Source organism: Panthera pardus, unplaced genomic scaffold (assembly GCF_024362965.1).
Source record: "Panthera pardus isolate Hobbes unplaced genomic scaffold, ASM2436296v1 HiC_scaffold_24, whole genome shotgun sequence".
NCBI classification, from domain to species: Eukaryota; Metazoa; Chordata; class Mammalia; order Carnivora; family Felidae; genus Panthera; species Panthera pardus.
The window spans coordinates 140,305,029-140,330,388 of NW_026526810.1; the positions used below are offsets into that span (position 1 = coordinate 140,305,029).

Consider the following 25,360-nt stretch of genomic DNA (forward strand, 5'->3'; position numbering starts at 1 on the left):
TTAATCCAACTTCATGATATCTTCAAGGCTGCCATAGCCTGTGTTGATTGTGACCATGGAAAGAGGAATCTCCTCCAGGTAGCCGAGGTAGTAACAGTCTGGAGGCATGAAAGTGTAGTCAGGATGCTCCCTGAGCATCCTGAGTCATCATCAGCAGAGTCTGGACCAAAAGAGTTTCTTGTGCCGCATGTGCATAACATGTCTCTTGCCCCCAAAACGCAGGCTATAGGACAGCCAGCCAGGCATCTGAATGCCCTTGCTGTGGTGCGGCTCCTTCTTGGGAATTACCATCTCAGAGGAGATGTAGCACCATGAGGGATGCCCTTGAGAACCCTACACAGGAGCCAGCACTGCCCAGAGTGCAAACAGCAAGAGGGGTGCCCTCAGGGTGACCTGGCCCTCTGCCAGCCTCATGCCCCTGCTCAGGGACATCTGCCAGTGAGAATGGATAAATGGAGGATCCTCAGCAAAACTAGGTCTAGACCATCAGAGAGAACAGAGGGCTGTGCCAGGTGGCCAGCACCCTGCTCTTGGGGGCCCCCTGTGGGGTTCGGCAACAGTCCCAGGGTGTGGCATTGGGTGACCCTGCACATCAGTTCGGCTGGGGTGGATGTGGGAGGGTCAGGTGGGCCATGGTCAAGAGTGGTCACATGGACATGGGTAGGGATTTGGACCCAGAGGCATGGCTGTAGTCAACACCTTCAATCTTTACTGAAGCTACTTGCATATGGGCTATGCAGTTATAACACCCTGAACTTCTCTACCTATTCCATGTCCTTTGGTACTGCTGGGTCACTTTCTTTGGATGACTACTTTTCCTCATTACAGAGACCACTGCTTTTGCTTCCTTGTGATGTGGAGGTAAACATTGTCAATTTTACCTTTATGGGGGATGCAAAAAATCTCTTTCTAGTTTTGTGTGTCTTACTCTCCTTGGCTATTAGTTTGCAAGCCATTTGGTCCTTTTGGTTTTTGCTTTGAAGGTTCCTCTGAGTTCACTGAGGAAAACATTTGTCAGTATTCTGAGTGATGATTGGTGAACTACAAGGTTGTATTTTAGTATTTTCTTATGCCAGCTGGGGAGAACAGAAAGTACTGCTGACCATGTGTGAGCCCCAGGGGTTTTCTCCTCTAATCCCTTATGGGGGTTCTTTCCTGGCCTCTGGCAGTCTCATGTAGTTTGGTTCCCTCTTCAGCTGGAGATGGAGGGGAGTTGAGGTTACTTTGGCAGCTTGCACCATGGAGTCTGCCCATGATCAAAAGATGGTTTTGACCATGGCACTGCCTTGCTTGTTTAAGTACCCTCTACTGCTTTAAAACGCCCTGGGTCAGGGAGAAACCTCAGAGGTGGCGTTTGGACAAGAGTTTGCCTTTTCCCCAGTGGCTGGCCTTCTGAATATAGCTCAAATTCCTTTGCCACCCAAACTAAAACTTTGAACATTGACCTTTCCAGCACCAGGCAGCTGAATTTGGGTTTTGATACCAATGAAATGGAGAGTGAAATGGCAGTTTCCAGGGCCTGGCAGGGAGGGTCAGTGAGGAGTAGATCTCAAGGGCTATGATTTTGTGTTATGCAAGATGATTAAGTTCTAGAGGGGTCTCCACATCATTACCCCTGTAATTAACAATACTGTAATGTATGGTTAAAATTTTGTGAAGAGTCTGGGTCTCATGTTCAGTGAGATCTTACCACAATATAAAAGTGGAAGACACGAGTTTTGCTTCTCACACAACAGTGTGCTGAACTGCATGGACACACTCTCTACTGATAATTTGAAAACAAGTTAAAAAACTTATACGTTTTGGAAACTAACCCTGAGGACATGTCATTTACAGATATCTTCTTCCATTCCATAGGTTGTTTTTTTTGTTTTGTTGCTTGTTTCCTTCACTGTGCAGAAGCTTGCTATTTTGAGGTAGTCTCTCTCTATATATAATTTTCTTGTATTATATTAATGTAAATTCAATCTGTTAACATACAGTGTAGTACTGATTTTAGGGGTAGAATTTAGAGAACCATCGCATACATATAACACCCAGTTCTCATTTCACCCAGTGCCCTCCTTAATGGCCACATGCCATTTAGCCCACCTCCCCCACTTCCCCTCAGTTTGTTCTCTGTATTTAAGAGTGTCTTCTGGTTTCCTCCCTCTCTGTTTTGATTTATTTTATTTTTCCTTTCTGTATGTTGTGTTTCTTCTATTCCACTAATGTGTGAAATCATAGGATATTTGACTTTTTCTGACTGACTTGTTCCACTTAGCATAATACACTGTAGATCCATCCACATTATTGTAATTGGCAAGATGTCATTCTTTTTGATGGCTAAGTAATATTGCATTGTATATATTTACCACCTCTTTATGCATTTATGTGTTGATGAGTATTTGGGCTGTTCCACAATTTGTTTTTTGTTGATAAGGCTGCCATAAAGATTGGGATGCACGTGCCCTTTCGAATCAGCCTTTTGGTATCCTTTGGATACCTTTGGTATCCTTGGATAAATGCAATTGCTTGATCACAGGATAGTTCCGTTTTTCATTTTTTGAGGAATCTCCACACTGTTTTCCAGAGTGGCTGCGCCAGTTTGCATTACCATCAACAGTGCGAAAGGGTTTCGCTTTCTCTGCATCCTTGCTGATATTTTGTGTTTTCTGACTTGTTAATTTTAGTCATTGTGACAGGTGTGAGTTGGTATCTCATTGTGGTTTTGCTTTATATTTCACTGATGAAGAGTGTTGTTGAGCATCTTTATTCGTGTCATTTTGCCATCTGGATGTCTTCTTTGGAAAAATATGTATTCATGTCTTCTGCCCATTTCTTCACTGGATTATTTGTTTTTTGAGCGTTGAGTTTGGTAAGTTCTTTGTAGATTTTGGATACTAACCCATTGTCTGAGATGTCATACAAATATCTCCCCCCATTTTGTCAGTTGCCTTTTAGTTTTGTTGATTTGTTCTTTGCTGTGCAGAAGCTTTTTATCTTGATGAGATCCCAATAGTTTATTTTTGCTATTGTTTCCCTTGCCTCTAGGGACATGTCTAGTAGGAACTTGTTCTGGCCAAGGTCAAAGAGGTTGGTGCCCGTGTCCTCCTCTAGGATTTTGATGGTTTCCTGTCTCCCATTTAGGTCTTTCATTCAATTTGTATTTATTTTGGTGTGTACTGTAAGAAAGTGGTCCAGGTTCCTTACAAGTTCACGATGCTGTCCAGTTTTCCCAACACCAGTTGTTGAAGGGACTTTTTCCATTTGATAGTCTTTCCTGCTCTGTCAAAGATTAGTTGATCATATAGTGATGTGTCCATTTCAGGGTTTTCTAATCTTTTCCATCAATGTATGTGTCTATTTTTTGCCAGTATCATCCTGTCTTGATGACTACAGCATTGTAATATAGCTTGATATCCAGAATTGTGATGCCTCCAGGTTTTTTTCTTTTTCAAGATCTTTGGTTATTTGGGGTCTTTTGTGGTTCCATGATAATTTTAGAGTTATTTGTTCTAGCTCTGTGAAAAATGCTGGTATTATTTGACAGGAAATTGAATTATTTGCATTGAATGTCTAGGTTGCTTTGGATAGTATTGTCATTTAACAATGATTTTTCTTTTAATCCATGTGCATGGAATATTTTTCCATTTCTTTGTGTTTTCTTCAATTTCTTCCATAAATGTCCCAGACTTTTCAGACTACAGATCTTTTACTTCTTTACTTAGGTTTATTTCTAGTATATTATGGTTTTTGGTGTAATTTTAAATGGGATTGATTCCTTGGTTTCTCTTTCTCCTGCTTCATTATTGGTGTATAGAAATGTAACAAACTTCTATATGTTGATTTTGTATGTTACAAATTTACAGGTTTATTGTACCAGTTCTAGCGGGTTTTTTTTTTTGGTTGAGTCTTTCAGGTTTTCTATATATGGTATAAAATTCAACTTCAGAACTGAATAATCCTATTAAAACATGGCCAGAAGACATGAATAAGCATTTTTCCAAATGTGACCTACAGATTGTCACTAAACACATGAAAATATGGTCAACATCACTCCTCATCAGGGAAATATAAATCCAAACTACAATGAAATATCAACTCACACTGGTCAGAAAGGCTGAACTCAACAGCACAAGAAACAACAGGTGTTGGTGAGGATGCAGAGAAAGAGGATCCTTTTGGAGGTGCTGGTGGGAATGCACACTGGCACAGCCACTATGGAAAACAGCATGGAGGTTCCTTAGAAAGCTAAAAATACAACTACATTATGATAGAACAAATGCACTACTAGGTATTTACCCAAAGGATACAAAAATACTAATTTAAGGGAATTGTACCTCTCTGTTTATAGCAGCTATGTCACAAACAGCCCAGCTATGGAAACAACCCAGCCGAAGTATGCATTGATTGATGAATGGGTATAGAATACGTGGTATATCCACATAACCCCGTCCACGCACACTGGAATATTTCTCAGCCGTAAAAGGAATGACATTACCTATTGTTAAGGACAGGGATGGGCCTAGAGAGTATTATATTTACTGAAATAAGTCAGAGAAAGGCCAATACATGATTTCATCCATATGTAGAATTTAAGAAACAACAAATGGGCAAAGGGACAAATAAAAGAGGCAAACCAAGAAATAGGCGATTTTTTCAATGTTCACTTATTTATTTATAGAGAGAATGGGAGGTGGGGCAGAGGCAGATGGGAAGAGAATCCCAAGGAAACGTCGTGCTGTCAGTGCAGAAACCAAAGTGGGGCTCGATCTCAGGAATGATGAGATCAAGACAAGAGCCCAGATCAAGAGTCGTGGGCCTAACCCATGGAACCATGTAAGCCCCACGAAACAGATACTTAACTATAGGGGAAAAACTGATGGTTACCCTGGGGAGGGTGTGTGGAGGGATGGGGAGGTAGTTGATGGGGATTAAGGGGAGCGCTCATCACGAACACTGGGTGCTGTATTGCAATGTTGAATCACTATATTTTACACCTGAAAGTAATAGTACATTGCATGTTAACTAACTGGAATTTGAAGAAAAACTCAAATAATGTATTTATAGTGCCTGCAAATGGCCATGTTGGCATACGGCCCATGAAGAAGCATTTATTGCAGAAAATATACTACCAGAAAGAATACCTAGACTATTTGAACTAAGGTATGTTCTTTTCCTTTCCCACCCCAGATCAGCAAGAAGAAACTCCAGTGCAAGTAACTGGGACTATAGGAAGGTGCCCCTGAGCCTGGCTGCAATCTCCCCTCCAGACTGTTGTAGCCAATACACACGGTTCCCGGTGACCAGCTCCTGTTCAGAGGACTCTTTCCCAGAGGGACAGGATGTCAGTGACCCTAAGCTGTTTGCTGCTGAGGCCAAGCCCCAGCAGGTGCCACTGAGATGTGCGACTCACTCATTGTTGGCAGCCCCACTCCCAGGAAGGAAGCTCTGCCCTGGGCACAGTCCACTAGGGATGCTGGGAACCTGATCACCCCAGACCTGACTTGTATGGCAGGAGTCTCATGCCACCAGGACAAGCAAGCCACAAGGCAGTGAAGCTGCCAGCCACCCCTAAACAGAGCCCTCAGTTTCCAAACTGTTTGGAATGCTGTTTGTCCCCGACACCCCCTGCAGCTGCAGACCTTTGCCCAGAATATTGCCCAGGGTAAGGGGGAGATGGAGTAATCCTCTAATCCAAGGAGCAAATCTGTTCCTATAGAACTGACTTCATTTCCAGTTAAGTGTGAGGAAGAAGGTCTGGGCCTCATGTTGTGGGAGAGTCAGGTGCAGGAGACAGATGGTTTCAGTGGAGGATTCCTAACCTACTCCCCCTCACCTGCAGGAGAGAGCCAGAGCCAGGGACAGTGGAGGCAACAGCTCCTGTCAGAACACACATCAGAGTATGATCTCAACAACTCTCCATTCAGAGGAGTCCGAGGTTGTAGGGTTCAGTCTGTGGAGACTCCATACATCAGAGGGTGGTTGAACATAGGAGTGCTGTCAAATGAAGCAGAGTATCTCATCATGTGGTTTGGGAAAGAAAGAGATAAGGAATGCCCAACCAAACCACTGTCACCATGGTCTGGCTGTGTGAATGTCCCAGGTCACATCACCTCTGTAATTATGGGACTACTGCCCTTCCCTCCACATCATGTCTTTGAGTTTCACCTGATTTCAGGTGTGCATCAGTAGTGTCACAGTTCTCTGGCAAAGCATCCCATTGATGGAAGTTTCGTAGTTGGTTTATTCCTTTATATTTAGAAAGACTTTTGCCTTATTCTGAGCTTCTAACACTAAGAAAGATGCTGTAAATATTTACACACCATTTATTTTTTGAGCATGGGATTTCATTCTTCAGGGACAAATACTCGGGAGTGGTATTTCCAGGTTCCTTTTTATGTCATCCATGTATAATTTCATAAGCAACAGCCAACGGTTTTCCAGAGCTGGTGTTTGTTTGTCAACCTTCCTGCATTGTTTGAGGCCCCACGTATGCTGGATGCTCACCTGGATGTTGTTGTCAGAGTTGTTCCTACCTGAGCCATTGGAATGTGTGTATAGGGCATCTGTTGCATTCTTGATTTGAATTTCCCTGACAGTCGATGGTGTGAAGAGTCTTCTCCAGTCAGTAACTAATGTGTCTATAACCTCAAGGATAGGATGTCTACTACACAAGGCTGTGCTTGTTTGATGGAGGTTTGTTTCCTTTCTTCCTATTGACTGTTGAGGGTTCTTAGCATATTCAAGATGCAGGTCCCTTGGTGGTTATGCAATTTGTGAATGTTGTCTCTTACTCTGTAACTTATCTTACTATTGGTATTCACGTGGGCAGATAAGCGGAATTGATTTTCACAAAGTCTATTTATACCATTTCTTTTTATGGGTCTTGTGTTCTTAGCTATAGTTTTCATTTTCTTGATGATTGATTGCTTATGACTAATATTTTTTTAAAATGTTTATTGTTGATAGAGAAACAGAACGTGAGCAGGGAAAAGCAGAGAGAGAGGGAGACACAGAATCTGAAGCAGGCTCCAGGTTCTGAGCTGTCAGCATAGGGCCTGACAACGGGGCTCAAACCCTCAAATTGTGACACCGAGACCTGAGCTGAAGTGAGACACTTAACTGACTCAACCATCCAGGCACCCCACTGATTTCTTGACTTACAATGTAACTAAAAGTCTTGTTTTTTTTTCTGGTTTCTCTCAATGTTGACATGTTCCCTATTTGGTCTCTGGTGACTTAGAGTTTTGTCGTTTGTTTTTAAATTTATAGACTCTAGCAAATCATTTTTGTGGCATGGTTTTTCCTAATATATGGAAATTAAGTGGAAATATAGGAAATTGAAGTTCAAATTTCACAAGAGTTGCCATTCTGTGTCTCTTTGGCCAGACTGCTCATCAGATTTGATAGATATGCTCCTGGGGTCCAAAAACACGTTTACCTTTTCAGGTGGTGGGCTTTCTATATGTCTCAGGAGCCGCTGAGCTCTGTGCACACAACTGAGTTCTTGACACAATTTTTCCTTCGCAATTCTATGTGAAACCCTCAAAATCCATTTTTGCATTGCCAATTTTAGACACTTCATGAATAGAATGCATTGAAGCTCTTGTATCATTTCCTAAAATTATTTTACTCTTGCGTGTTTGGGACTGTAATTTTTCTTCTTCCTCCCAAGGGGAGCTCATATCTGCATTTGTGGAATTCTTTCAGGCTTCTCATCTCTTAATACTTTCCCAACGTGCTGTGCAATTTTTGACCAAATGAATACTTAGGTTTATTTGTACTCTACCACATTGGGTGATAGGAGCCGCGAGAGAGGCTGCATCATATGGGTTTTTTTTTTTTTGTCCCCTTGTATGTTACCTGTCATATTGAATGTGTATAGAACATATAGCCCCTCACTTTCATGAACCACTAATAGGGGACATGGTTCTCTTCAAGAGACAGGAAAGGAAGACAAGGGAGCTGAGACAGCAAGTTGGGGAAGGAACCCCAGAGCTTCTCAGGAAGCGTCAACTGTCCACACTTTCCAGTTCTGCAGATGTGGGTCCCTGCTGAGGCCCAACCTGGGTTCTTGTGCAGGTGTCTGGACAAGCTGCCCATGATGTGTGGGCACAGGGGAGTTGGGAAGGGCAGCTGTGGTTTGAATTCCAGCTCACCTGGCACTGCTGTGAAAATTCATGAGTATGTTAATTTATGTCCACCATCAGTTAGGGATATAATGAGTAAATGCAAGACGTTAGACTCACTACCTTAGATTCCATGTTCATGACAATTTGTGACAACAATTCTCCCTTCCTTTTTTCCACTTTTTAAATTTTTTAAGTTTGTGTTTAAATATTTGTTAGTTAACATATTGTGTAATATTAATTTCAGTAGTAGAATTTATTGGTTCATCACTTACATTAACACCCAGTACTCATCACAACACGTGGCCTCCTTCATCCCCAACACCCATTATCCCATCCCCCACACACCTACCCTCCAGCAACCCTCAGTTTGGTCTCTAACCTTAGAGTTTTTTTTTTATGATTTCTTGCTCTTTTTCCCCTTCCCCTAGATCTAAATTCCCCATAGGAGGAAATCATATGGTGTTTGTCATCTTTGACTGACTTACTTTGCTTAGCATGATGCCCTGTAGCTGCATCAACATCTTTGCAAATGGCAAGATTTCATTCTTTTTTATGACTGAGTAATATGCCATTCTATACATATAGCAGATTAATCACATGGTGGACTTTTGGTCTCTTTCCTCAGTTTGGCTGTCATAGTTAATGCTGCTGTACACATTGGGGTGCATGTACTTCCTCAAATCAGAAGTTTTGTATGCTTTGGATGAATTCCTAGTAGAGCAATTGCTGGAGTGAAAGGTTGTTTAATTTTTAGTTTTTAAACTGTTTTCTGGAATGGTCCGGGCACTTTGCATTCCCACCAAGAGTATAAAAGGGTTCCCTTCTCTCCTCATCCTCATCAATATCTGTTGTTTCCTGAGTTGTTAATTGTAGCCATTCTGACAGGTGTGCAGTCATCTCTCATTGTAGTTTTGATTTGTAATTCCCTGATGATGAGTGATGTTGAGCGAATGTTCGTGTGTCGGTTAGCCATCTGAATGCTTTGTTTGGAAAAGTATCTCCTCATGTCTTCTGACCATTTCTTCACTGGATTCTTTGTATTTTGGGTGTTGAGTTTGAGAAGTTTTTTTTATAGATTTTGGATAGTAGGCCTTTATCAGATATGTGGCTTGCAAATACCTTTTTAATTTCTGTAGAATGCCTTTTAGATTAGTTGATTGTTTCTTTAGCTGTGCAGAAGGTTTTCATTTTGATGAGGTCCCAGTAGTTCAAGTTTGCTGTTGTTTCCCTTGCCTCTCAAGACATGTCTAGTAAGAAGTTGCTATGTCTGAAGTCCAGGAGGTTGCTGCCTGTTCTCCTCTAGGATTTGATGGTCTCCTGTCTCACATTTAGGTCTTTCACCCATTTGGATTTATTTTTGTGTATGGAGTAAGAAAGTGGTTCAGTTTCATTCTTCTGCATGTTCTGGTCCAGTTTTCCCAACACCCTCTGTTGACAAGGCTGTCTTTTTTCCCATTACATAGTCTTTCCTACTTCATCCAAGATGAGGTGGCCATACATTTGTGAGTCCATATCTGGGTTTACTCTTCTGTTTTCTTGATCTATGTGTCTCTTTTGTGCTTGTAGCTTACTGTCTTGATAATATAGCTTTGTAATATAGCATGAAATCCATAATCATGAAGCCACCATTTCTTTGTGTAGCAGAGACATTTCAACACTACTTGCTCCTTAAATCCATGAACATGAAAGTGTTTCCATTTTTTTGTGTCATCCTCAGTTTCTTTCACCATTTTTAGAGTCTTCAGATTATGGATATTTTAACTCTTTAGGTATCCCATTATATTTGTTGCAGTTGTAAACGGCATGGATAGTTTTTTTATTTTTCTTTCTGTTTCTTCATTATTGCTGTGTAGAAATGCAGCTGATTTCAGTATGTTGATACTGTATCTTGTGACTTTGCTGAATTTGTGTATCAGTTCTTGCAATATTTTGGTGGAGTCTTGAGTTTTTTTATACAGTGTCATGTTATCTGAGAAGAGGGAATGTTTGACTTCTTCTTTTGTAACTTGAATGCCTTTCTTTCTTTCTTTCTTTCTTTCTTTCTTTCTTTCTTTCTTTCTTTCTTTCTTTCTTTCTTTATTTTTGTTGTCTGTTTTTGAGGATAAGACTTTCACTGCTGTGTTAAGTAGAATGATGGGAGTGGACGTCCCTCTTGTGTTCCTGATAGTAGAGGAAAAAGTTTTTTTCCCCACTGAGGATATTAGCTGTGGGGTTTTCATGTATGGACTTTATGAATTTGAGGTGTGTTTCCTCTACCCCTTGTTGAGGGTTTTATCAAGAAAGGATGCTGTACTATGTCAAAAATTTTTTTTTTCATCTATTAAGAGGGTCATATCATTCGTATCCTTTCTCTGATTGATGGTATGTATTACATTGATTTATTTGTGACTGTTGAACCACCCTTACAGCCAAGGAATAAATCCAACCTGGTCACATTAAAGGATCCTCTTAATGTATTGGTTGATTCAATTTGCAAGTATTCTCTTTCTTTTTTTTTGTTAACGTTTATTTATTTTTGAGACAGAGAGAGACAGAGCATGAATGGGGGAGGGTCAGAGAGAGGGAGACACAGAATCTGAAACAGGCTCCAGGCTCTGAGCTATCAGCACAGAGCCCGCGCGGGACTCGAACTCACGGAACGCGAGATTACGACCTGAGCCAAAGTCGGACACTTAACCAACTGAGCCACCCAGGCGCCCCTGCAAGTATTTTCTTGACAATTGTTGCATTCTTGCTCATTAGGGCTAGTGGCCTGTAAGTCTCATTTTTAGTGGGGTTTAATCTGGTTTAAAACTGTGATCATACTCATCTTGTAGAATGAATTTGGAAGTTTTCTTTCCATTTCTATTATTTGGAACAGTTTGTGAAGACAGGAATATTCTATTCTACTTAAATAGAATATTTCACACTCTTGTTAAATATCTGGTAGAATTCACCTGTGAACCTATCTGGCCCTGGATTTTTGTGTGTCAGTAGATTTTTGATTAAAGATTCAAATTCTTTGCTCATTATCAGTCTGTTCACGTTTTCTCTTTCTTCCTTTTTCAGTTTAGGTAGTCTTCATTATTCTGGGAATTTATCCATTTCTTCCAGATTGCCCAATTTGTTGGCATATAAATCTCCAAACTATTGTCTCATAGATGTATTTCTGTGGTGTCAGTCGCGATGTCTCCTCTCAAATTCTGATTATATTTACTTTCGTCCTTTCTGTTTTTTTTTTGCCAAGTCTGCCCATGGGTTTTCATTTTTATTTATTCTTACAGAAACCAGCTTATAGTTTCATTCATCTGTTCTACTGTTTTTCTTTGTTTCTATATCATTTATTTCTTCTCTAATCTTTTTTGTTTACCTGTTCCTGCTGGCTTTAGGGTTCATTTGTTCTTCTTTTCCTAGTTTCTTTAGTTGTAAAGTGGTTGTGTGTTTGAGACCTTTCTTCTTTCTTGAGTTTGGCCTGTACTGCTATATATTTCACTCTTCCATCAACTTTGCTGCCTCCAGATGGTTTGGAACGGGCATGTTTTCATTTTCATTTGCTTCCATGTATTTTTTATTGCTTCTGTAATTTCCTGAAAATCTCATTCAGCTTTTACTACAATGTTCTTTAACCTAATGTTTTGGTGGTGTTGCCCAAATTTTTCTTGTGGTCGACTTTAAGTTTCATAGTGTTGTGGTTTGAAAATACGCATGGAATGATCTCAGTCTTTTTGTACTTGTAGAGGGCTGATTTGTGACATAGTATGTGATCTGTTCTGGAGAATGTTCCATGCGCACTCAAAAAGAATGTGTATTCTGGTGCTTTAGGATGGAATGTTCTGAATATGTCTGTTAAGTCCATTCAGTCCATGTGTCTTTCAAAGCCATTGTTTCCTTATTGATTTTCAGCTTAAATTGTCTTTCCATTGTTGTAAGTGGAGTGTTAACGTTCTCTATTATTACTATTGTCTATTATCAATGAGTTTCTTTATGTTTCTTATTAATTGAGTTATATATTTCAGTGCTTACATTTTGGGGGTATAAATATTTAAAGCTTCAGATCTTCTTGTTGGATAGACCCCTTTATGATGATATACTGCCTTCCTGATCTCTTGTAACAAACTTTGGTTTGAAAACTGGGTAGTGTGATATGAGTATGGTACTACAACTTTCTTTTGACGTCCGTTAGCATGATAAATTATTCACCCTTCCCTCACTTTCAATCTACAGGTGTTTTAGGTTGAAAATGAGTCAATCGTGTGCAGTGTGTAGAAGGATCTTGTATTTGTTTTTATCCATTCCGGTATCCTATGTCTTTTGATTGGAGCATTTTGCCCATGTACATTCACGGTAATTATTGATAGATATAAACTTAGTGCCATAGTGTTACCTCCAAAGTCATTGTTTCTGGAGATTTTCTCTGCTTATTTCTAGTCTTTGTTACTTTTAGTCTTCCTTTCCCACTCAAAGGGTCCCCTTTAATTTCTCACAGGGCTGATTTAGAGGCCATGAACTCCTTTGGTTTTTGTTTGTCAGGGAAATTCTATCACTCCTTGTATCTGAATGACTGCCTTACTGGAGAAAGTATTCTTAGCTGCAAAATTTTCAATTGCGCATGTTGAGGATATGATGCCACTCCCTACTTGCATGAAGGTTTCTGTAGAGACATCTGCCATAGTTTTTTTTTAATCTTCCCTTGTTAGTTAGCAACTTCTTTTGTGTTGATGCTTTTATGGTTTTTCTTTATCTGGATATTTTGCCATTTTCCTATGATATGTCTCAGTGTTGGCCTGCTTTTTTTTTTTTATTTTAATGGGTGTTCTCTCTGCCTTCTAGAGGTGGATGTTTGTTTCCTTCCCCAGCTTGTGGAAATTTTCACTATATTCACTCAGCTAAATTGTATCCCCTTTTTCTCCCTCTTATTCTTTTGGGACTCCTTTCAAAAGAATGTTATTACAGTTTATGGAGTTACTGAATTCCCTAAGTGTATGTTTGTGATGCAATATTTTAATTTTCCTCTTCTTTCCAGCTTCATTTCCCCCATACTTTTATCTTCTATGTCCCTTCCTCATTCATCTGCTTCTTTCCGCCTTGAGGTCATTATATCCAATCAGTTTCACATCTCGGTTACAACATTTAAAATTTCATCCTGACTAGTTTTTAGGTCTTTTCTGTTTGCAGTAAGCGTATCCTTCATGTCTCATATATTTTCCTCAAGCACAGCTAGTATCCTTATGATACTTTTTGAAAATCCTGTTTCATTATGAGAGTTTTTAGAAATTCTGTTTGAGGCACATTAGTTTATGTGTTTTAATTATATCCCTCACAATGACCTTTTATCATTTTTTCTTTTAGGATGAGTTCTTCAATCATGTTGTCTGTGTCTCTGCCTTCTTAAATGTTTTAGAAAATCCTGTTATCTTTTCTGCTTCTAGGGTAGTATCTTTATTGAGCAGTGTTCACATACTGTCCAGGGCCTGACACTTCATGAAGCATTTGTTTTATGTTCCGTGGCACTGGGCTGTCGTGTTTTGGCTGCTCTGTCCCTCAGGACAGTCCTCTGCAGATTTTCTCCTGCCTCCAGTGGGGAGTGTTGGACTTTGTGCCCAGTGTTGTGAGTTTTAATTAGGTGAGTTTGGTCTGCTTGTTAAAAGAGGCTAATTCCTATCTCCCCTAGAGGTGAGGATATGCGTCACTGTATGATCAGCTGACTTGATGCGTGTGGGGGTTTACGGTGGTCTTTGGAGGAAGGGGTGTAGTGGTGGTCTGGTTGCCAGGCACTCTTTCCTAGTAAGTAAACACTTGATGGGTGCTGGAGTAGGTGGAGCTCGGTGTTAGTGGCTCAGCTTGCACTGGGGATGCTGTGCTGCTGAGTGAAATCTGTCCATGCTGATTGGTGGAAGGAAATATTGGCATCAGCTCCCTCTCTAGTCCCTGGAGTTGGAGGTCCCAGCCTCCCCTGTTCAGGAAGCCCTCACACAGCAAGAACACTTGTGGGTCCCAGGCTTCCGTCAGAATTGCTTTCACCCTGTCTGCGTCCAAGCCATTGGCCCATCTGGTGGCACAGGGCTCTTATGTTTTATCTCAGGAGCTCTAGCTGGGTTTGAAAACTCCAAATTGTGTGAACTCAATATGACAGGGACCCCACTGATCCTCTGGGAGAGGGTCTTGGTGTGCTGTGCCTGGAGCTGATTTACCCCAGATGGGCAGCTGGATCAATACTAGGGGCTTGGAGTGCATGGTGAAGAACAACCAGAAGGCAGTGTCCAGCTAGCTGCTCTCAGAAGAGGCTCCTATGCTAATGATCAGGGAACTTTAATGGTGCCTGTCAGCTCTCCTGTCCTATGAGAGGCAATGCACCTTCTCCCAAATGCACTCCACGAAGGGAATTGTCTCTCCCCATGCGACCCAGGGGATACTCAGACCACAGTTCCCCTTATGTGCCTCTGCCCTCCTCCACAGGAGCACTGCTGTGCCCACCAGACTCCACCCCAATGATGGGATTGACTTTTAAATCTTCAGTCTTTGAGCTCCACGTTTACAGGGGGTTGACTTGTCATGATTAACTTTATAGGTTATCTTGACTGTGTCATGGGTGCCCAGATTCACCACTGTTTCTGTGGATGTCTGTGATGTGTTCCAGAAGAGATTTGCATTTCCATCTATGGTTTCTTTCTGCCTGGGCACCACCCATTCCATTAAGTTTGTGAATAGAATCTGATGCAGATGGAGGACGAATTCCCTCATTTTTACTTCCCATGTGCTTGTTTGAACTGGAATATTGGTCTCCTCTGGCCCTTTTTCTGAGAGTTACATCATCAGCTCTCCACGTTCTGAGACTAGACTCTAGTCAGAATCAGACAAGAATTACATCACTGGTTTTCCTGGGTCTTCAGCTTGTGACAGTAGATCATGGGTCTTCTCAACATATTTAGTTATGGAAACCAATGACATTTGGGTTGTGTTCCTCAGGGGAATCTTGCCTAATACATGGAGATTGTTTGTCTCTCCTTTAGAGTAATTGAATAAAGCTGTAGCTCATTTAAAGTCCTGAGTAGCAAAGGGCTATGAAGAAAGTGTCACGTTGTTTGACTGGGACAAGGGCTGGGTGAGGATAAGGAGGAGCTGTGGGATCCTGTGGTCCTGGCTGCACAGGGAGCGCATCTGGGAATCCTGTAAATGTGCAGCTGTTGTGCCTCAGGAAATCTGTAAGTCACTCATATTGAGGGATCAGAGTAAGCAAGTGCAAACAACTGTGTCTTTGTGCATGTTAGTCTAGTTTCCCTATGACAACCCAGTTGCTAATTCAGAGAGTTAATAGGTAAACACAGAATCATATAACCAGGGAGGCTCCCTGGGGAAACTGCTGTGTGGAGAGGAAGCCCCAGACCCTGACAGGAAACCTGCCTGTAACCTCCATCTGCACCTGCGCCTGGGAACACAAAGGAGAATTGTGCCTAGTGTGCGCCCCCTGGTGGTGCTGATCCCCTCCTGCAGGGAGGTTTGTGTCTGGGCTCCCAGTGATGTCCCCTCGCTGTGTCTTTCGCACAGTAATATGTGGCCGTGTCGTCGGTCTTGAGGTTGTTCATCTGCAGATACAGCGTGTTCTTGGCGTTGTCTCTGGAGATGGTGAATCGGCCCTTCACGGAGTCTGCATAGCTTGTGCTCCTTCCGTCATATCTAATACATGCGACCCACTGCAGCCCCTTCCCTGGAGCCTGGCAGACTCAGTCCTTGCTGTTGCTACTGAAGGTGAATCCAGAGGCTACAACGGTGAGTCTCAGGGACCCCCCCGGCTTCACCAGGTCTCCCCCAGACTCCACCAGCTGCTCGTCACACTGGACACCTGCAGACACAAGACACCTTGGTCAGGAAACTGTCACACATCCACTGTTTCACTCACATCCATTCACAGACTCAGTGTCCCTCGTTCACCATGAATTACCTTTTAAAAGAGCAACCAGGAACACCCAGCCCAGCACAAACTCCATGGTGAGGTGTGTGTGTTCTGTGCTGATCACAGAATGGGAACACCTGGGACTCCCGGGGCTGGGGCTCGTCTCCCAGCTGCACGGTCGGGCTGGGTTGGTTTTATCAGCACAGAACGGGCCCCATTTGCATGTCCTCTGACATATATATCAAGCTCCAGACTTAGGTTTGATTGTGTAAAAGTGAATGACAGGGTTAGGGATGCACTTCTACATTAGTTTGTGTGGATGGCGGTGTGACAATATGAAGAATTCTTTTTTTTTTTCAGTTTTGGATTTTTACCTTTATTAATGGAGGCTTCGCATAATCTTTAAGAAACATTTACCTCAACAGCATGATCACGCAATATTTTCTCTTAAAATATTTTAATTTTTTTATTATTAATTAGTATTTATTTTTAGTTTTAAAAATTAACATCGAAATTAGTTATTATATAGTGCAACAATGATTTCAGGAGTAGATTCCTTAGTGCCCCTTACCAGTTTAGCCCATCCCCCCTCCCACAACCCCTCCAGTAGCCCTCTGTTTGTTCTCCATATTTATGAGTCTCTTATGCTCTGTCCCCTCCATGTTTTCATGTTATTTTGGTTTCCCTTCCCTTATGTTCATCTGTTTTGTCTCTTAAAGTCCTCATGAGTGAAGTCATATGAGTTTTGTCTTTCTCTGACTGACTCATTTCACTTCGCATAATACCCTCTAGTTCCATCCACTTAGTTGCAAATGGCAAGATTTCACTCTTTTTGATTGCCAAGTATTACTCCAGTGTATATATTTACCCCTTCTTCTTTATCCATTCATCCATCGATGGACATTTGGCTCTTTCCATACTTTGGCTATTGTTGATAGTGCTGCTATAAACATGGGGGTGCATGTGTCCCTTTGAAACAGAACACCTGTGTGCCGTGGATAAATGCCTAGTAGTGCAATTGCTGGTTCATAGGGGAGTTCTATTTTTAGTTTTGTGAGGAATCTCCATACAGTTTTCCAGAGTGGCTGCACCAACTTGCATTGCCCCCAAAAATGCAAAAGAGATCCTCTCTCTGCATCCTCGCCAACGTCTGTTGTTGACTGAGTTGTTAAGGTAGCCATTCTGACAGGTGTCAGGTGGTATCTCATTAGGGTTTTGATTGGCATTTCCATGATGACGAGTGATGTGGAGCATTTTTTCATGTGTCGGTTGGCCATCTGGATGTCTTCTTTGGAGAAGTGTCTATTCATGTCTTTTTCCCGTTTCTTCACTGGATTGTGTTTTGGGTGTTGAGTTTGATAAATTCTTTATAGATTTTGGATACTAACTCTTTATCTGAGATGTCATTTGCAAGTATCTTCTCCCATTCTGTCAGTTGAATTTTAGTTTTGCTGATTGTTGTTTTCACTGTGCAGAAACTTTTGATTTTGATGAGGTCCCAGTAGTTCATTTTTGCTTTTGTTTCCCTTGCCTCTGGGGACGTGTTGAGTAGGAAGTTGGTGTGGCCAAGATCAAAGATGTTTTTGCCTGCTTTCTGCTCGAGGATTTTGATGGCTTCCTGACTTACATTGAGGTCTTTCATCCATTTTGAATTTTATTTTTGTGTATGGTGTAAGAAAGTGGTCCTGGTTCATTCTTCTGCCTGTCGCTGTCCAGTTTTCCCAGCACCACCTGCTGAGGACACTGTCTTTATTCCATTGGATAGTCTTTCCTGCTTTGCGAAAGATTAGTTGGCCATACATTTGCGGGTCCATTTCTGGATTTCGTATTCTGTTCCATTGATCTGAGTGTCTGTTCTTGTTTTTTTTTTTATTGTTTTTGGCATTTATTTATTACTTTTCAGAGACAGAGACAGAGCATGAGCGGGGGAGTGTCAGAGAGAGAGGAAGACACAGAATTCCAAGCAGGCTTCAGGCTCTGAGCTGTCAGCACACAGCCTGATGTGGGACTCTAACTCACGAACTGCCAGATCGTGACCTGAGTCAAAGTCGGATGCGTAACAGACTGATCCACTCAGATGCCCCTGAGTGTCTGTTCTTGTGCCATTACCATACTGTCGTGATGATTACAGCTTTGAAGTACAGCTTGAAGTGTGGGATTGTGATGCCTCCTGCTTTGGTTTTGTTTTTCAAGATCGCCTTGGCTATTCGGGGTCTTTTCTGTTCCATACAAATTTTAGGATTATTTTTTCTAGCTCTGTGAAAAATGCTGGTGTCACTTTGATCGGGATTGCATTGAATATGTAGATTGATTTTGGTACTATTGGCATTTTAACAATATTTGTTCTTCCTATTCAGGAGCATGGAATCTTTTTCCATATTTTGTCTTCTTCAATTTCTTTTATAAGCTTTCTATAGTTTTCAGTGTAAAGATTTTTCACCTCTTTGGTTAGATTTATTCCTGGGTATTTTATGGTTTTTGTGCTACTGTAAATGGGATAGATTCCTTGATTTCTCTTTCTGTTGCTTCATTGTTGGTGTATAGGAATGCAACCGATTTCTCTGTGTTGATTGTGTATCCTGCCACTTTGCTGAATTCATGAATCAATTCTAGCAGTTTTTTTTGGTGGGGTCTTTTGGGTTTTCCATATAGAGTATCATGACATCTGTGAAGAGTGAAAGTTTGACCGCCTCCTGGCTGATTTGGATGCCTTTTATTTATTTGTGTTTTCTGATTGCAGAGGCTATGACTTCCAATACTATGTTGAATAAAAGTGGCGAGAGTGGACATCCCTGTCTTGTTCCTGACCTTAGGGAGAAAGCTCTTAGTTTTTCCCCATTGAGGATGATATTAGCATTGGGTCATTCGTAGATGGCTTTTATGATCTCGAGGTATGGTCCTTCTATCCCTACTTTCTTGAGGGTTTTTATCAAGAAAGGATGTTGTATTTTGTCAAATGCTTTCTCTGCATCTATGGAGAGGATCATATGGTTCCTGTCCTTTTATCAATGTTATGAATCACGTTAATTGTTTTACAGATATTGAGCCAGCCCTGCATCTCAGGTATAAATCCCACTTGGTCGTGGTGAATAATTTTTTAATGTATTATTGTTTCCGGTTGGATAATATCTTGTTGAGGATTTTTGCATCCATGTTCATCAGGGAAATTGGTGTATAGTTGTCTTTTTAAGTGTTGTCTCTGTCTGTTTTTGGAATCAAGGTAATGCTGGCTTCATAGAAAGAGCTGGGAAGTTTTCCTTCCATTTCTATTTTTTGGAACACCTTCAAGAGAATAGGTGTTAACTCTTCCTTAAATGTTTGGTAGAATTCCCCTGGAAAGCCATCTGGTCCTGGACTGTTGTCTTTTGGCAGATTTTTGATTACTAATTCGATTTCCTTACTGGTTAGGGGTCTGTTCAAATTTTCTATTTCTTCCTGTTTCAGTTTTGGTAGTGTATATGTTTCTTGGAATTTGTCCATTTCTTCCAGATTGCCCATTTTATTGGCATATAATTGCTCATAACTTTCTCTTATTACTTTTTTTATTTCTGTTGTGTTGGTTGTGATCTCTCCTCTGTCATTCTTGATTTTATTCATTTGGGTCCTTTCCTTTTTCTTTTTGATCAAACTGAATAGTGGTTTATCAATTTTGTTAATTCTTTCAAAGCACCAGCTTTTAGTTTCATTGATCTGTTCTACTGTGTTTTGGTTTCAATAGCACTAATTTCTGCTCTAATCTTTATTATTTCCTGCCTTCTGCTGGTTTTGGGTTTTATTTGCTGTTTTTTTTCCAGCTCTTTATTCATAAGGTTAGGTTGTGTATCTGAGATCTTTCTTCCTTCTTTAGGAAGGCCTGGATTGCTATATACTTTCCACTTATGACCGCCTTTGCTGCATCCTAGAGGTTATCATTGTGGTGTTATCATTTTCATTGACTTCCATATACTTTTTAATTTCTTCTTTAACTGCTTGGTTAGCCCATTCATTCTTTAGTAGGTTCTTCAGTCTCTAATTACTTGTTACCTTCCCAAATTTTTTTCCTGTGGTTGATTTTGAGTTCATGACATTGTGGTCTGAAAATATGCATGGTATGATCTCGATCTTTTTGTACTTACTTAGGGCTGATTTGTGTCCCAGTATATGGTCTATTCTGGAGAAAGCTCCATGTGCACTGGAGAGAATGCATATTCTGTTGCTTTAGGATGAAATGTTCTGAATATATTTGTTAAGTCCTTCTGGTCGAGTGTGTCATTGAAAGCCATTGTTTTCTTGTTGATTTTTTGATCAGGTGATGTGTTCATTATTGTGAGTGAGGTGTTGAAGTCTCCTACTATTATGGTATTCTTATAGGTGAGTTTCTTTATGTTTCTGATTAATTGATTTCTATATTTGGGTGCTCTCACAATTGGCGCATAAATGGTTACAATCGTTAGGTCTTCTTGGTGGATAGACCCTTTGATTATGAATGATGTAATGCCATTCTGCATCTCTTGATGCAGTCTTTATTTTAAAGTCTAGATTGTCTGATATCAATATGGCTACTCCGGCTTTCTTTTGTTGAACATTAGCATGATAGATGGTTCTCCATCCCCTTATTTTCAATCTGGAGGCGTCTTTAGGTCTAAAGTGGGTCTCTTGTAAAAAGCGTATAGATGGATCTTGTTTTCTTCTCCATTCTGTTACCCTATGTCTTTTGATTGGGGCATTGAGTCCATTGACGTTTAGAGTGAGTACTGAAAGATATGAATTTATTGCTATTATGATGCTTGTAGAGTTGGAGTTTATGGTGGTGTTCTTTGGTCTTTCTAACCTTTGTTGATTTTGGTATTTATTTATTTATACAGATATATTTTCATCTTTTCTCCCCTCAGAGAGTCTCCCTTAAAATTTCTTGCAGGGCTGGTTTAGTGGTCACAAACTCATTTAATTTTTGTTTGTATCGGAATCTTTTCATGTGCCTTCTATTTTGAATGACATCCTTGCTGGATACAGAATTCTTGGCTGCATATTTTTCTGATTTAGCACACTGAATACATCCCGCCACTCCTTTGTGGCCTGCCAAGTTTCTGTGGATAGGTCTGCTAAACCTGATCTGTCTTCCCTTGTAAGTTATGGACTTTGTTTCCCTGTTGGTTTTATGATTCTCTCCTTGCCTGAGTACTTTGTCAATTTGACTATGATGTGCCTTGTTGATGGTCGGTTTTGGTGGAATCTAATTGGAGTCCTCCGTGTTTCGTGGATTTTGATGTCTGTGTCTTTGCCCAGGTTAGAAAAGATTTCCGCTATGATTTGCTCACATAACCCTTCCACCCCTATTTCTCTCTTCCACTTCTGGGACCCCTGTGATTCTCATGTTGTTCCTTTTTAATGAGTCACTGATTTCTCTAATTCTTAAATCTTGCTCTTTTGCCTTAATCTCCCTCTTTTTTTCTGCTTCATTATTCTCTATAAGGTTGTCCTCTATCAAGCTGATTCTCTGTTCTGCCTAATCTATCTGTGCCACCGCTGCATCCATCTGTGATTGCAGCCCAGTTATAGCATTTTAAATTTCATTCTGGCTATTTTTTACTTCTTTTATCTCTGCAGAAAGAGATTCTAATCTATTTTTGACTGCAGCTAGTATTCTTATTATTGTGATTCTAAATTCGGGTTCAGAAATCTTGCTTATATCTGTGTTGGTTAAATCCCTGGCTGTCGTTTCTTTGTGGTCTTTCTTTTGGGGTGAATTCCTTCGTTTTGTCATTTTGAAGGGAGAAAAGGAATTAATGAGGTCGCAAAAGTGAAATAAAAAGATAAAATTACAAAAATATTAAAATTAAAAATTAAACACACACACACAAATTGAACGGAATATGCTAGATCCTAGGTGTGTTTTGTTCTGGGTGTTGAAATTGGTTTGACAGAGAAAAATATGGGAGGGGGAGAAAAAAAAGGAAATAATTAGAGAATTTGAAAAAATGAATACACTGAAGTAGACTGAAATGAGAGGATGGGAGTAAAATATAGTTTGAAAAAATATAAAGAAAAGTAAAGAATATAATAGAAAAAATAAAGAAAAATATTTTTAATAAAAATTAAAAATAAATGTGATTTTTTTCTTTTTCTGTATTCTAGAAAAAAGAGAGGAATCAAAAAAGAGAAAAAAGATAAAAAAAGTAAAAAAAGGAAATCATTTGAAAATTCAAAAAGTGAATACACCATAGTAGACTAAAATAAAATGATGGAAGTAAAATAGAATTTGAGAAAATTTACATAAAAGCAATCAATATAGTAAAAAAATTAAATAAAATATTTTTAATAGAAATTGAAAGTAAAATCAAGTTTTTCTCATTTTGCATTCCAGAAAAACTACAGAAACAAAGAAGAGAAAAAAAGAAAAAGAAAGAAAAAATAAAAAGGAAATTGTTTGGAAATTTGAAAACGAGAATACACTGACGTAGGGTAAAATAAAATGATGGAAGTAAAATAGAACTTTTACTAAAATTCAGAAATGTAAAAAATATAGTAATAAAAATTAAAGAAAATATTTTTAATAATAATTGATAATAAAAATAATTTTTTCTGTTTCTACATTCAAGAAAAAGAAAAGCGTAAAAGAGAGAAAGAAAAAAAAGAAAAATTGACTAGATGAATCGGCTAACAGATTGAAGTAGGACTGAAATTACTTCCTTATCCCCTAGATGTCAGTCTATGTAGCTCTTTATAGTCCATAAAGTAAGTGGCAGTGAGACTTGTATTCCTGAAGAGCCCTGTTGGCCCAGTTGGGCGGGGTTCAGTGTAATGGCTCTGCTGTCCACTAGATGGCGCTTTTAGGCTCCTGGGGTGGATTGTTGCGGTGCTTGTAGGTGCGAATGCACATGCGCGGGAGAAGTGAAAATGGCGCCACTCAGGTATCCAGTCTCTTCTCCTGGATCAGCAATCGGGCACCCATCCTCTGTCTTCAGCCCTTGTCCACTCCCTGCTCCTTCACTCTCCGTGACCAGGCCCGAGGCCGCACCTCTGTCCCAAGTTTTGTCACAGACGCGGCTGTTTTCCCCGGTCCCTTACGTCCAAAGGACCTCGGCTTTGACCTGTTCTGCCCCTCTGTGGGAGGGTCTCACCAAGCAATGTCCGAATGAGCAATGGCCGAGTATCAGCAGCACCTAGGAACGCTTGCTGGACCCTGTTGTTGTCAGTGCCCCGAGACTTTGGCCAGGTGCCAGCCCGCCCCAGAAAAAATTCGCAAGAGAGTGTAGCAGCAGCGTTTCATGGATTATGGAAAATCACAACACACGTCTGGCATCAGGCTTCACCCTAAACGACCTTGTTCCAGCAGCAGCGAATGTGGCCGTTTTCCGGGGTCTGCTGGGACCAGAGGGCTTTGGCAGTCTCCTCCAAATGTCCTTCCAGCAGTGCAACTGCCTCTCCCGGTGTGGCCTGAGAACATCCCGGACCCCACTCTGTTCCTGGGATTCTCCCTTCCCACCAGAGCACCTCCAGGTATCGAGCTGTGGAGTTGCAGCCTTTGCACTCCCCTTGTTTACAGTCTTAGTGGAATTTACATACTCTCCTTTCTCCTTTCTCCCTTTTTAGTTGAGTCCCTGTGGCTGTTTCCAATTTTCCACGTTCTCTCCAGCTGCTTTTGGGGAGGGGTGCTTTTCCTTTATTCTCCCCCACTCCCCAGTCTCCGTCCTCTCTCCGCCTGCAAAAGCACCTCCCTTCCTGCAGCTTCGTGCTCCCCAAGGTCCCCTCTCCACGCCACGTACTTGTTGAATTCTGTGGTTCAGGTTGTGCAGATTGTTGTGTTAATCCTCAATCAGTTTTCTAGGTGTGTAGGATGGTTTAGTGTTGGTCTGGCTGTATTTCATGGACGCGAGACACACAAAAGTCTTCCATGTTGTTCCGCCATCTTGTCTCCTCCCCCATTGACTGCCTAATTTTCAATTGAACATTTGAGGATATTATGCCACTCCCTTCTTTCCTGCAGGTTTCTGTGGACACTTCTGCCATAATCTTTTATCTTCCTGTATTCATTAGCAAACTGTTTTGTCTTCATGTTTATAGGTTTTTTTAATCTGTGTATTTTGTGAGTTTTACTATGTTATGTCTCAGAGTCAGCCTGCTTTTTTTTTTTTTAATTTTAATGGGAGTTCTCTGTGACTCATAGATGTGGACGTCTGTTTCCTTCACCATTTAGTGGAAATTTTCCACTCTAATGCGCTCAGACAAAACTTCTCCCCTTTTTTCTCCCTCTCTTCTTCTTCTGGGACTCCTTTGAAAAGAATTTTATTACACTTTATGGAGTTGCTGATTCCCTAAGTATACGTATGTGATGCAATGTTTTAATTTTCCTCTTCTTTCCTGCTTCATTTCTCACAAAATTTTATCTTCCATGTCATTTACTCATTCATCTGCTTCTTTCTGCCTTGAGTTCATTATATCCAATCAGGTTCACGTCTCGGTTACAGCATTTAAAAAATTTCAGCCTGACTGGGTTTTAGGTCTTTTCCATCTGTAGTCAGGGTATTCTCATGTCTTCTAGGCTTTCTCAAGCATAGCTAGTATCCTTATGATAGTTTTTAAAAGTTCAGTTTCCTTATGATAGGTATTAAATTCTGTTTGAGGCTTATTATTTATATGTGTTTTAATTATATCCCTGGCAATGTCCTTTATGGCTTTTTCTTTTGGCATGAATTCCTCCATCACTCTGTATGTCCATGTCTCCGCTTTTTTTTTTTTTAACATTTTATTTTTATTTTTGAGACAGAGAGAGACAGAGCATGAATGGGGGAGGGTCAGAGAGAGGGAAACACAGAATCTGAAACAGGCTCCAGGCTCTGAGCTGTTAGCACAGAGCCCGACGCGGGGCTCAAACTCACGGACCGCGAGATCATGACCTGAGCCGAAGTCGGCCGCTTAACCGACTGAGCCACCCAGGTGCCCCTCTCCGCTTTCTTAAGTGTTTTAGGAAAATCCTGTTATGTTTTCTGCTTCTAGAGTAGTGTCTTTTTTGAGAAATGTTTACATACTGTTGACAACCTGACATTCTGGAAGCATTTCTTGCATGTGCTGTGTGCACTGTGCTGTCATGTATTGGCTGCTCTGTCCCTGAGGTCAGTCCTCTGCAGAGTTCTCCTTGCCTCCAGGGGAGAGTTTTTCAACTTTGTCCATAGTGTTGTGAGTTTTAACTAGGTGAGTTTGGTCTCCTTATTAAAAGAGGCTAATTCCTATTTCCCCTACAGGTGAAGGTATGCCTCACTCTATGGTCAGTAGACTTGGGGCCTGTGGGGGTATATGGTGGTCTTTGGAGGGAGGGGTGCAATGGTGGTCTGGGTTGTAGGCACTCTTTCCCTAGTAAGGAAGCACCTGAGGAAGGAAAGGTGGGTATGTCTTG

At 40.8% G+C, this 25,360-nt stretch overlaps 1 pseudogene; it reads right to left on the minus strand.

Annotated features, from left to right (window-relative positions):
• LOC128772893 (immunoglobulin heavy variable 3-74-like) lies at window positions 1-16,143 on the minus strand (annotated as a pseudogene).
• Window positions 16,144-25,360: the final 9,217 nt, after the last annotated feature.